The following is a 12,308-nucleotide window of genomic DNA, read 5'->3' as shown; positions in this document are numbered from 1 at the left end:
CTGCAAAAACGTACTGAACTGTAGTTAATAGTGTCTTCTTCCTCCCTTTCTTTCTTCCTTTCCTCCTTCCCTCCTCTCCCTTCTTTTAGTTCTTTGTTTCTTTGTTTCTTTCTTCCTTCCTTTCTTTCTTTCAAGTGATACTTTCAATGTATTTTAAGACTGAACAGATGAGTAAATATACTCAAAATAATAGGAGCCATGTTTTTCATGGTTAAAGACAGGATTTACAACATCGGAAGAATGAAGCCTGTGGTTTTGAATTGGAATTAGAGATACCAGCATAGACTCATCATACATTGCACATAGAGAGAGACAGAGAGACAGAGAGAGAACTAAATAGGTGTGGGTATATGTGTATACAACCAAATCTTGGTTTTCAAATACTCTTGTACACTAAAAGAAATGAGGACTCCTTAGAGAAATAATGAATCCAGGGCTGGATGAGGGAAAGTACAAAATGAAACTGAAGCATTTGCTGTGCAGAATCTAAGGAAAATGAAAAAAATTATGGCAACACGTCAAAAGTACACAGGAGCCAACCTGAAGTGGTTCTTACTTGAGATATCTAGAGGAATGTGGGCATTAAAATAAATAATGATAGTAATATAATAATAATAATAATAATATTTCTTTGAGTTATGTTGGTGAAGAGCTGTCAATGCTTTGGGAATCAGGTAAAACACAATGAGAAATCTTGTTTTAGAGACTTACTCCCACCCTCAACAGGAACGGTTTTTCCTCTGGGGCTGGGGGATGGGGTAAAAAGCAACTGCAAGAGAGGGAAGCTGACAGAGCCACTCAGCTGGAGTCAAACCTCATGGAAGAGTGAAATCCCTTGAGATGTAGTCAAAATCATTACAGAAGATTTTGGTGATGTTCAAGAACAGAGTTAAAACCAATGCAAGAAAGTAGTGCAAGTGGAACAGATCTTCAGGGATTTCTTCACTAGATTATTTCCTTGGAACATGCATTTACCTCCCCAAGCCTGCATTGGAATTCTGGGAAGTTTCTCTTTTTCCCAGCACTTTTATTGCTTCAGGACCCTCAGAGAGGCTTGCTCTAGCTTGCTCTTTCCTAGAATTAGCATAAATGAGTGAGCCCAGGGATAGAGGACTGTGGTTGTCATACCAAAAATAAACAGCAGTTTGTTTTCTGGCACAATCACACATGATATTTCTATGGCAGTGCCTACAAAATACAGGATAAAGAGGATGATAAAAGATACCAAGACTTTCATTGCTTTGATATGTGCTTCTGTGCTGGGGTCTCTGAATCTTGTCGTGTTCAATCTCATTCTCCTGTTGTGCCACCAAAGGGAAATGATCAATAACAAACATGTAACCAGGCATAGTATAAAGAGGAGAATGACTCCCAGATGGAGCAAAATCTGGTTTGGAAAGTGCATGCATGGTGACTAGCCAGATTGTGCTTCTGTTCTTCATTCTATTATTACCAATAGACTTCAAAATTATTGGAAAAATAACCATGAAATTAGCAAGCATCCCATCAGAAGGAGAAGAACCCTATTGATGCTACCCTTCAACCAAAGAAAAATGTGGTGGGAAAGATTGGCTATCTTCAGGAAATAGAATATGTTGAGGCTGGTGGCAAACCAGACACTTGATTGATGTATAATTAACAATGAGTAACCCATATATTTAAATAGGTTACCAGAGAAATGCATATCTGGAGAGAAAAGCTGTAGAAATCCATCAGTAATTATTATCCATATCAGACAAATTCTGGAAGTAGCTAAGCCAGTGAGAATAAAGCTGATAGTAGAGAATTTCTTGCTTTTCACACAGTCAATGCAGTTTACAAATCCAATAAATCCGTGCCCTAAAAGCCCAATATTGCCTCAGTAACTGCTACAAGAATGAGGAGGCCTTCTACTATACTTAGCATATCTGCTAATATTGTTTCTGTTCCATCAGTTTTAAATTACCTGCTGCAGAATGAGGCATATATTGCTGCTTGATGGAAGAATGATTTTCTTCTCTTTCATTACATAAAGACTTAAAAGTGCCCCAATTAATGCCTTGCGATGGGATCCAAAGTAGCTTCATGGAGACCCTTTCAGTTATGTCTATAAAATTTCACTAGTCTACAGAACATGTGTCCAGACTGAATGTCTTCCTACAATTTGTTAAGATGCAAATGAAAGTTTTGTTTCATGGATTCTACTTGTCCTCCTGAGACTATTTTGCATTTGTTTTCCTGAATTGTGCAGTAGGAGTGCCAAACATATACCTATAAAAAACAGAACACAACAGAAACAAAAATTGGACTTCACCTTTTTCAATGTCAACATTAACATCATTATTTATTTTGTGTTAATGGCTGCTTAGATATAAAGAAAAATAGTATATAGAAGAGATGAATTTAGCCACTATAGACACTTACTCTGAAAAATTAATGCCATAGAGAAAAATATTTTCTTCATTTTTCTGGTAATTCAGGCAGGGCATACTTCAAGTTACAGTGTGAAAAAGACAATAGATTATTGTTTAGATTATGACTCAATTACATAGAAATACCGAACAATTGCCACCTTGATTTGAGGCCAGTAGTAGAAATCATTTTGCCGTATTACTAAATATATTTTATCTTTTAATTTTTAATTAAAACTTAAGCTCAACTCTGGGTATAGTAAATTTTGTAAATATTGTCTCATCAAATGGTCCTATATTTTTATACTTATAGTTATTCCATTCATGAATGCATAAGATTATGTTGACCACTCTTGACATGAAAGCATCTTCAGAATAATCCCTTCACTTAACATATTCCCCTTTGATGGCATGCATTTATGCTCCTTTTTAATAAGTAATTTACTGAGTGTCCAGATATATCAAGGTCACTGAGAGAATATAATGTTAGATAGGACTTCAAAGCTTGTGTGATTCATGGAGTTTGCATTCTAATGGAGGAAGGAGGAAAAAAAGTCCCTTAAATCAATATATCAATCCAAAATTTAAAAGTGAAATCTCACATTTATTGAGCCTTTATTATGCTTCCAGCACTTGGCTAGGCACTTTATGATCATTTTCTCATTTCAGCTTCACAAAAAGCCTTTAAAATAAAATAAAACTTTGGAAAACAGTATCAAGGTTTCACAAAAAACTGAAAATAGAACTACCACATGATCCAGGAACCTCAATTTTGGATATTTATCCAAAGGAAAAAGCACGGTCTTGAAAAGATAGCTCCCATGTTCATTCCAGCATTACTCATAATAGTAGATATGTGGAAACAACCTAAGTATCTGTTAACAAATGAATGGATAAAGAAAATGTGGAATATTATTCCACCTTGAGAAAAAAGGAAATCCTTCCTTCTGCAACAACATGGATGGACTAAGGGCATTATGCTAAGTGAAATAAATCAGACAGAGAAAGCCAAATACTAGATGTTTTCACTTATATGTGAAATCTAAGAAAGACAAACTCATGGAAATAAAGAGTAGTATGGTGCCTGCCAGAGGCTAGGGGGTGAGGGAAATGGGAGATATTGGTCAAGGGGTTCAAACTCTCAGCTATGAGACAAATAAGATCTGGGGATCTAATGCACAGCATGGTGACTGTAATTAACAATACTGTATTATAGACTTGAAAGTTGTTTAGAGACTGTATCTTAAATGTTATCACCACATACACACAAAAAGTTACTATGTGAAATAATGTGGATGTTTACTAATCTTATTGTGGTAATCATTTTGCAATATATACAGGTATCTAATCATCACATCACACAATTTAAATTTATACAAGTTATATGTCAGTAATATCTCAGTAAAGCTGCGGAAAATTTAATAACAAAAAAGATGAAGAAAATTCCAACTTACTGAAAAAAAACCTTTAAAAAACACTTCTAAACTCTCATTGGGTCAAAGGAAAGATCAGAACAAAATTAGAAAAATATTTTGATGAATATGAAATGAAGAAATGACCTATCAAATTTGTGCAGGAAATGCATAGCCCTAAATGCATCACTTATAAAAGAAGTAAGGCTAGTATAGTAATACATCAGTATTTATGAAAAGGAATATAAAGAAAACAAGTTACTATAATTTTTACAGATATCAAAAATACAAAAAAATGGTATTATGAACAACTTAGTACAAAACTCCATCAAGGACACTTTAAGAAAACCACAGGCTCTATAGGCTGAAACAAATACAAAAATTTTATACAAAATGTTAGTAAATAGAATCTATTGATGTATAAACAAATTGAGTTTTAAAAACTAATTGTGGAATTAAAATGGAATATTTTTAAATATATTTAATTAGCACAAAAGAAACCAAGAAAAAGAACAAGGACCAAAAATAAATGAGATTTAAAACAAAAACAAAAAACATAGAGCAAAATGGAACACTTAAAGCCAATCATATCAATACTTACATTAAATACAATTGGATTAAACACTCTAAAAGCCCAAGATCATCAGAATGAATAAACAAAAGCATGATCAAATGATATGCTTAAAGATAAATTTTAAACATAAAAACAGAGATAAATAATGGAGTATAACCTTTAAAAATTGTGAACCACTATAACGTCAAATTGTAATTTATATAACATTGTACGTCAACTATACTTCAATTTTTAAAAAATGACCCTAAAAAAAAGACAAAAAAACTGAATGTAAAAGGATAGAAAAAGCTATACCAAGGAAATTGTATCTTCTTTCTTCTATATCTTTACAGAAAATGGACACGTATCACTTTATAACTTTAGCCTATTTTATAGATAAAAAGAAAACATTTCTATTTTATTTTGCTCTGGCAGATTACTACTAAGGCTGAAGAATTTTTATTTCTTCCTTTTCTCATGAATTTCTTATTTATGACCCTATGGTACTTTTTAAATTCTTTGTTCACATTTTCTTAAAAGTTTTGCAAAAGTTTTGCAAAAGTTTATGGAACTTATTATTCATTCTTTGATTGTTCCCCCTCAGTCACCAATTGCCTTTGAATTTTGTTCATGGGATTGTTGTTGTTATTGTTTCCTATAATGTACAGATATACATGTTTTAATTTAGGCACACAGTTAATATGGGAGAGAAATCCCCTCCTGCTTCCAGAAGAGTGAAGGAAAAAGAAACCATTTGGAAATACATCCCAGGACTTTGTTCTTTTTAACAAGACTTGCCCTCAGGAGAAGCTAGTTAACCAGAACCTAACTGGGGTATTATCAAAGCATAACTAACCTAGGGGAAGGGAAATACCTGACTCCAGCCAACTCTAGCTTCCCATGTGGAAGAAGGGAAACAGCCAGCTCCAGCCATCTCCAGCCATTCTGCCCCATCTATGGTAGAGAGAAGAAGAAACAAACCTGAGAAACGCTTGTGAGGTTCACAGTCCAGAGGCATGAGCTCACTAAAAGTCTGAGAGATTCCTCTCTCCAACCTCACCACCACAATACTAAAGGCTTATTTACAGAAATTCCTTTTACTTGGTACATTGTGTCTGGCTGTCAAGAAAAAAACTATAAGCCATACCAAAAGGGGAAAAATCTTGAAGAGGCAGAGCAAACATGGGAACCAGAAATGACAAGAATGTTGTAATCATCAGACTGGTAACTTAAAACAACTATGATTAATATGATAAAGACTCTAATGGACAAAATAGCACACAAGAACAGATGTGCAATGCAGGCAGAGAGATTAAACCCTAAGAAATAACCAAAAAGCAATACTAGAGATTAGAAACACTGTAAAAAAAGTGAAAAATTCCTTCCATGGGCATACAAATATACTGGATACAGCTAAGGAAAGAATATCTAATCTTAAGAATAGCTCAATAGAAACCTCCGACGCTGAAAAACAGCTGTAAAAAAGACTGTAAAAAAAGAATATAAAAAACAGAACGGACTATTCAAGGACTGTGGGATAGTTACAAAAAGGGTAACATATATGTGATGGAAACGCGAGAAGGAGAAGAGAGACAGGAACAGAAGTGTTTGAAGAAAAACAACTGAAAATTTTTTCCAAATTAACATCAGAAATCAAACCAAAGACCCAGGAAACATGAAGAATATCAAGTAGGATAAGTACAAAACAAACAAACAAACAAAACAAATCAAAATGCTACACCCAGGCATATTATTCTTAAACTATAGAAAATCAAAGATAAAGGAAAAATCCTGAGAGAAAGCAGAGGAAATACACCTTATCCAAGAGCAACAAAGATGAGAATTTCATCACACTTATCCTCAGAAACCACACAAGCTAGAAGAGAATGGAATGCATTTAAAGTGTTGAGAGAAAAGACTCACTGATCTAGAATTCCATACCCTGTGAAATTATCCTTCAAAGTGAAGGAGTAACAAAAACATTTTCAGATAAACAAAAATTGAGGGATCTTGTTGCCAGTAGGCTGCCTTGGAGGAAATGTTAAAAGAATTTCTTTAGGAAGAAGGAAAATAATACAAGAAACTTAGAGATCTACATAAAGAAAGGAAAACCATCAAAGAAGAAATAAGTTAAATTAAAATAAAAACTTTTACTTTTCTTGTTCTTAATGGATATGATGAAAATTTGTTCAAAATAATAAGGACAACAAGGGGCTTGATTATGTGTGCATATATATGTGTGTTTATATACATGATTATATACAAGTAAAATGAATGACACCAATGATACAAGGAATGGGAGGAAGGAATTAGGATTATTTTGTTATTGTAGGGTACTCACACTACCTATGAAATAATATACTGTTATTTGAAAGTGAACTTGTGTTAACAGTAAATATATATTACAAATTCTGGAGCAACCACTAAAAAAGTTTAAAAAGTAGTATAACCTATATGCTAAGAAAGGAGAGAAAATGTAATAATAGAAAATGCTCAATGAAAACCACAAATGACAGAAAAAGAGTAGAAGGCAAAAATAAGAATAAAGAACAGGGCAACAAATCAAAAATAGCAACAAGTGTGGTAGATACTAATATGACTATGTCAATATATAACTTTGAATGCAACAGTCTAAATGCCCCAATTAAAAGTCAGAGATTGTCAAATTGGATCAAAAGCAAGACCCAAAAATATGTTGTCTACAACAAACCACTATAACTAGAAAGATACATACAGATTAAAAGTGAATGGATAGAGAAAAATATATCAAGCTAACCCTAATCATCTAAAGAAAGTAGGATCAGTATGATATATATGTAAGTTTTTCTTAAATATATATTAAATATTTATTTAATCAATTCAACAAATATTGAGTACCTACCATGGGCCAGGCATTGTTCTAAGTACTCAGGATGCATCAACAAACAAAGCAGACAAAAATCCCTGTCTTTGTGAAGTTTACATTCTAGTGAGTGAAGACAATGAATAATAAACATACTAAGTAAAGTAAAAATAAAATAAAATAAAGAAAGCAGGAGCAGACAGTCTGCTCTGTCTTCAAAGCAAAGGCAATTAGGGATAAGGAAGAGCATTACAAGGACTTCCCTGGTTGCACAATGGTTAAGAATTTGCCTGCCTACACAGAGGACACTGGTTCAATCCCTGGTCCGGGAAGATCCCACATGCAGTGGAGCAACTAAGCCCATGTGCCACAACTACTGAGCCTGCACTCTAGAGCCCATGAGCCACAACTACTGAGCCTGCATGCCACAACTAGAGCCTAGAGCCTGTGCTCCACAACAAGAGAAGTCACTGCAGTGAGAAGTCCGCATGCCACAACGAAGAGTAGCCCCTGCTCACTACAACTAGAGAAAGCCCACGCATAGCAATGAAGACCCAAGGCAGCCAACAAATAAATAATAAACACATAAACAAATTTATTTTTAAAAAAAGAGTATTACATGATAAAAACGTGGTGAATTCTCTAAATGGACATAAAAATTCTTAACATTTTTATGCCTGACAGAGCATCTAACTACATGAGGCAAAACCTGATAGAACTAAGCGGAAAAATATAGGTGAATTCACTACTGTAGTTGGAGAACTCAACATTCCTCCATCAGATGGATGGATCCAGCAGGCATAAAATCAATAAGGACACAGTTGAACTCAACAACACCATCAATCCACAGCATATTATTGACTCTATAGACAACTTCATCCAATAACAGCAGAATATACGTTCTTCTCAAGCTCACATAGACTACTCACCAAGGTAGACCACAACCGGGCCATAAAACACACCTTAGTAAATTTAATAGAAAAAAAATAATAACTGTTCTCAGACAAAAATAGAATCAAACTAATAATCGATAACAGGAAGATAACCAGAAAATCACCAAATACCTGGAGATTAAACAACATACTTCTGAATAATGCATAGGTCAAAGAAGTAATCTCAACAGAAATTTAAAATATTTGGAACTAAATGAAAATGAAAACACAATTTATCAAATCTGTAGGATGCAGAGAAAGCAGTACTTAGAGGGAAATTTATAGTAATGAATGTATATATTAGAAAGGAAGAAAGATCTAAAGTCAATCATCTAAGTCTCCATTTTAGCAAACTTTTAGAAAAAGAAGAGCAAATTGAATCCAAAATAAGCAGAAGAAAAGAAATAATAAGAATTAGAGCAGCAAACAATGAATTTAAACACAGGAAATCAATAGATTAAAAAAATCAGTGGAATACAAAGCTGCTTCTTTGAAAGATGAATAAAAATGATTAGTCTTTAGTGAGGCTAAATATAAAAAAAGAGAGGACACAAGTTATTAATATCAGAAATGAAAGAACAGGATAACACAACTGATGCCATGGACATTAAAAGGAATATTATGAACAACACTAAACTATGCTCCCAAATTTGATGTTAGATGAAATACACCAATTCTTTGAAAATGCAAATTGCCAAAACTCACAAAAGAAGAAATAGGTAATGTGAATAGGCCTAAATCTATTTTTAAATGAAGGACTAATCAGTAACCTTCCAAAACAGAAAGCACCAGGGATTCACTGTTAAATTCTAACAAACATGTAAGGAAAATTATACTAATTCTCTTCAATGTCTTTCAAAGGATAGAAGGGGAAGGAATACTTTCTAACTCATTCTAAGGCTGGCATTACCATAATACCAAAACCAGACAAAGACATTACTAGAAGAGAAAACCACAGATCAGTATCTCTCATGACTATAAATGTGAAAATTCTCAACATAATATTAGCAAGTTAAATCCAAAAATATATAGCAAAAAATTACATACCACAAACAAGTGGGACTTAGTCTAAGTACATAAGACAGGTTCAACATTTGAAAACCAATTAATAGAACCCATCACATCAACAGGCTAAAAAAAAATCACCAGATATATCAATAGATGCAGAAAGAGCATTTGAGAAAATCTAACACTCATTTATGATAAAAATTCTTAGTAAACTAGGAATACAAGAAAATGTCTTCAACTCAATAAAGAGAATCTACAAAAAGCCTAGCACTAGGCATTGTAGTTAATGGTGGATACTCAAAGGTTTTCCACCAATATCAGGTACAAGGCAAAGATATCCTCTCTCACCACTCCTTTTCAGCATGTACTGGAAAATGCAATAAAACAAGAAAAATAGATAAAAGTTATACAGATTGGGATGGAATAATGAAGCTATCTTTGTTTGCAGTTGACATAATCATCTGTGTAGAAAATCCAAAAGTGATAAAGAAACCTCTTGAAACTAAGCCATTAGATCAAGGTAGCAAGATAAAAAGTTTAAGATACAAAAGTCAATTGCTTTCTTATATACCAGCAATGAACACATGGAATTTGAAATTAAAAACACTATATCATTTCCATTAGCATCCAAAAAAAATGAAATATAGGGATAAATATAATGAAATAAGTGCAAGACCTATATGAGGAAAACTACAAAACTCCAAAAAATAAAAATAAAGATGAACTAAATAAATGGAACAATAGTCGATGTTTATAGATAGGAAGTCTCAATATTGTCAAAATGTTAGTTCTTCCCAACTTGGTCTATAGATTCAGTGCAATCCCAGTGAAAATCTCAGCATGTTATTTTGTTGATATTGACAAACTGATTCTAAAGTTTATATGAACAGGCAAAAGACTCAGAATAGCCAATACAATATTGAAGAAGAACAAATTTGGAGAACTGACATTACTTGATGTCAAGACTTCCTATAAAGCTATAGTAACCAAGACAGTGTGGCATTCGCAAAACAATAGACAGATAAATGGAACAGAATAGAGAGCCCATGAATAGACCCACATAAACATGGTCAATTGAGCTTCAGCCAAAGAGCAAAAGCAATACAATGGAGCACAGATAGTCTTTTCAACAAGCAGTGCTGGAACAATTTAGACACAAACCTTACACCATTTACAAAATTTCACTCAATGAGGATAACAGACCTAAAGGTAATAAGCAAAACTAGAAAACTTAGATGATAACACAGAAGAAAACCCAGATGATCTTGGGAATGGCAATGACTTTTTAAATAAAACACCAAAGGGAAAATCCATGAAATAATTAATAGATAAGCTAGACTTCATTAAAATAAAAATTTTGTGCTTTGCAAAAGACACAGTCAAGTAAATGAAAAGACAAGCCACAGACTGGTAGAAAGCATTTGCAAAAGATGTTTCTGATAAACGACTGGTATCCAAAATATAAAAAGAACTCTTAATACTTGACAATCGGTGGATTAGAAACCCAGTTAAAAACTGGGCCAAAGGTTTTAACATACACCCTACCAAAGAAGATTTACAGGTGTCAAATCATGATATTCTGTTGGTAGCAAGTCCCTGATCCAAGTGCCAAATAAGGTCCTGAATGAATTTAATCAGCTGAAATGAAGGAGTTATTATCCTTGGTTTAAATAAGAGTTCTCTGTCTGCAACAGGACATAAGTAAGAAAGTAGACTCCATTGCCATTGGCTATTATCTCATATCCCCAGAGAGAGGAGCTCTAGGATGAAGACCCTAAGGTCAACAGAATAGGGACTTAAATAACCTGAGTCCTTAGTCATGGACTGAAAGCCTCTCTCCTGTAGATGCCTAGCTAAATGAGATAATTAATTTCCTTATAGTTTATACCAGTTTGAGGCAAGATATTTTTAATAGCTAAAAGTTTCCTGACTAATATATCTTCCCCAAACATTGCTAAGATGCACACATTTCCAGGGACAGCCTCATGCTGCATGTACTACAGCGCAAATCTTTACATCACCTTAGGAACATTAACCATTTACCTGTGGAAAAGTCACTCAGTATATAAGAAAATATCATGTTTTCCAATTATCTAGCAATATTTATTAAACCCTAACCTCATCCAGTGTGGAAAATAGATAGGAAAATATCTCATCTTTAAATTATGTAGCTTTAATAACTATTTCTATAATTTATTGATATGTTTATTTATTTGAAGATTTCCATTTTTTTCCTGGTTAAAGGACCATTTTATTTTAGCACCTGTAACAAAGAAATAGATTTTCTCTATTCTGTTCTCAAAGAAAACTCACTTCTAGTGTTACCACACAAACTAAGATGTAAATGTCACATGCTAGCTTAAACAGAATTTCCATTTCACAAGGAACCAAAATTTCATACAAAGTAGATAACACTTTCATGGTAAATAAATCTCAGGCATCAGAAAACTGCTTCAGAAAGGAAAAATTTTAAGTAACTATTAAAAAATATTCGAGAGAGTCATGATCTATGCAGAATCTCAGAAATCACCTACAGAGGTGAATTGTTAATTTTCCTAAGGTGAAAGGAAGCATTGTGCTGTATTATATGCAACATGAGCCTGTCCCTGGAAATGTGTGCATATTTGCAATATTTGGGGGAGATGTGTTAGTCAGGAAGTTTTTAACTATAAAAAAGAGCCATTGTCAATATCTTGCTATATAACTTTCAACTTTTGCATGCTTTGTGCAAATACATAGAATATGTTGTTCTGTAATATTTTTCCCACTAAGAAACATGTAATTATCATGTCCTCATATTAAAAATATCCTTCTCTATCATGTTTATCTTAGAGAGTCAATTATTTTGATTTTGATTCCTTAGTAATTCTTTCTCTTGAAGTGAAAGATGTTTCTAATTGTACACTACAGGGTTTCTCAACCTCACACACGACATTTTGGGCTAAATGTTGCAGGAGGCTGTCCTGGAATTGTAGGATGCCTGGCAGCATCCCTGGCCGCTACCCACAGGATGCTGGCATCACCTCCCCAGTTGTAACAACCAGACATTGGCAAATGTCCCCATAGAGGGGGCAAAAATCACCTTAGTTGAGAACCACTGATATAGTATTTCAACTACTATGTTGATAAACAACCCTGTGTAGGTGTTTCAACTACCTATGTTGCTTTCTT

General features: G+C 33.7%; 1 pseudogene; it reads right to left on the bottom strand.

Annotated features, from left to right (window-relative positions):
* Nucleotides 1-889: 889 nt before the first annotated feature.
* Nucleotides 890-1,905, bottom strand: LOC130834026 (taste receptor type 2 member 10-like; annotated as a pseudogene).
* Between the last annotated feature and the right edge of the window lie 10,403 nt (nt 1,906-12,308).

The sequence above is a fragment of the Hippopotamus amphibius genome, chromosome 12 (genome assembly GCF_030028045.1).
Source record: "Hippopotamus amphibius kiboko isolate mHipAmp2 chromosome 12, mHipAmp2.hap2, whole genome shotgun sequence".
In the NCBI taxonomy this organism is placed as follows: domain Eukaryota; kingdom Metazoa; phylum Chordata; class Mammalia; order Artiodactyla; family Hippopotamidae; genus Hippopotamus; species Hippopotamus amphibius.
Note: the sequence above shows the minus strand (reverse complement) of the source record. Positions and strands in the feature narration are given on the sequence as shown.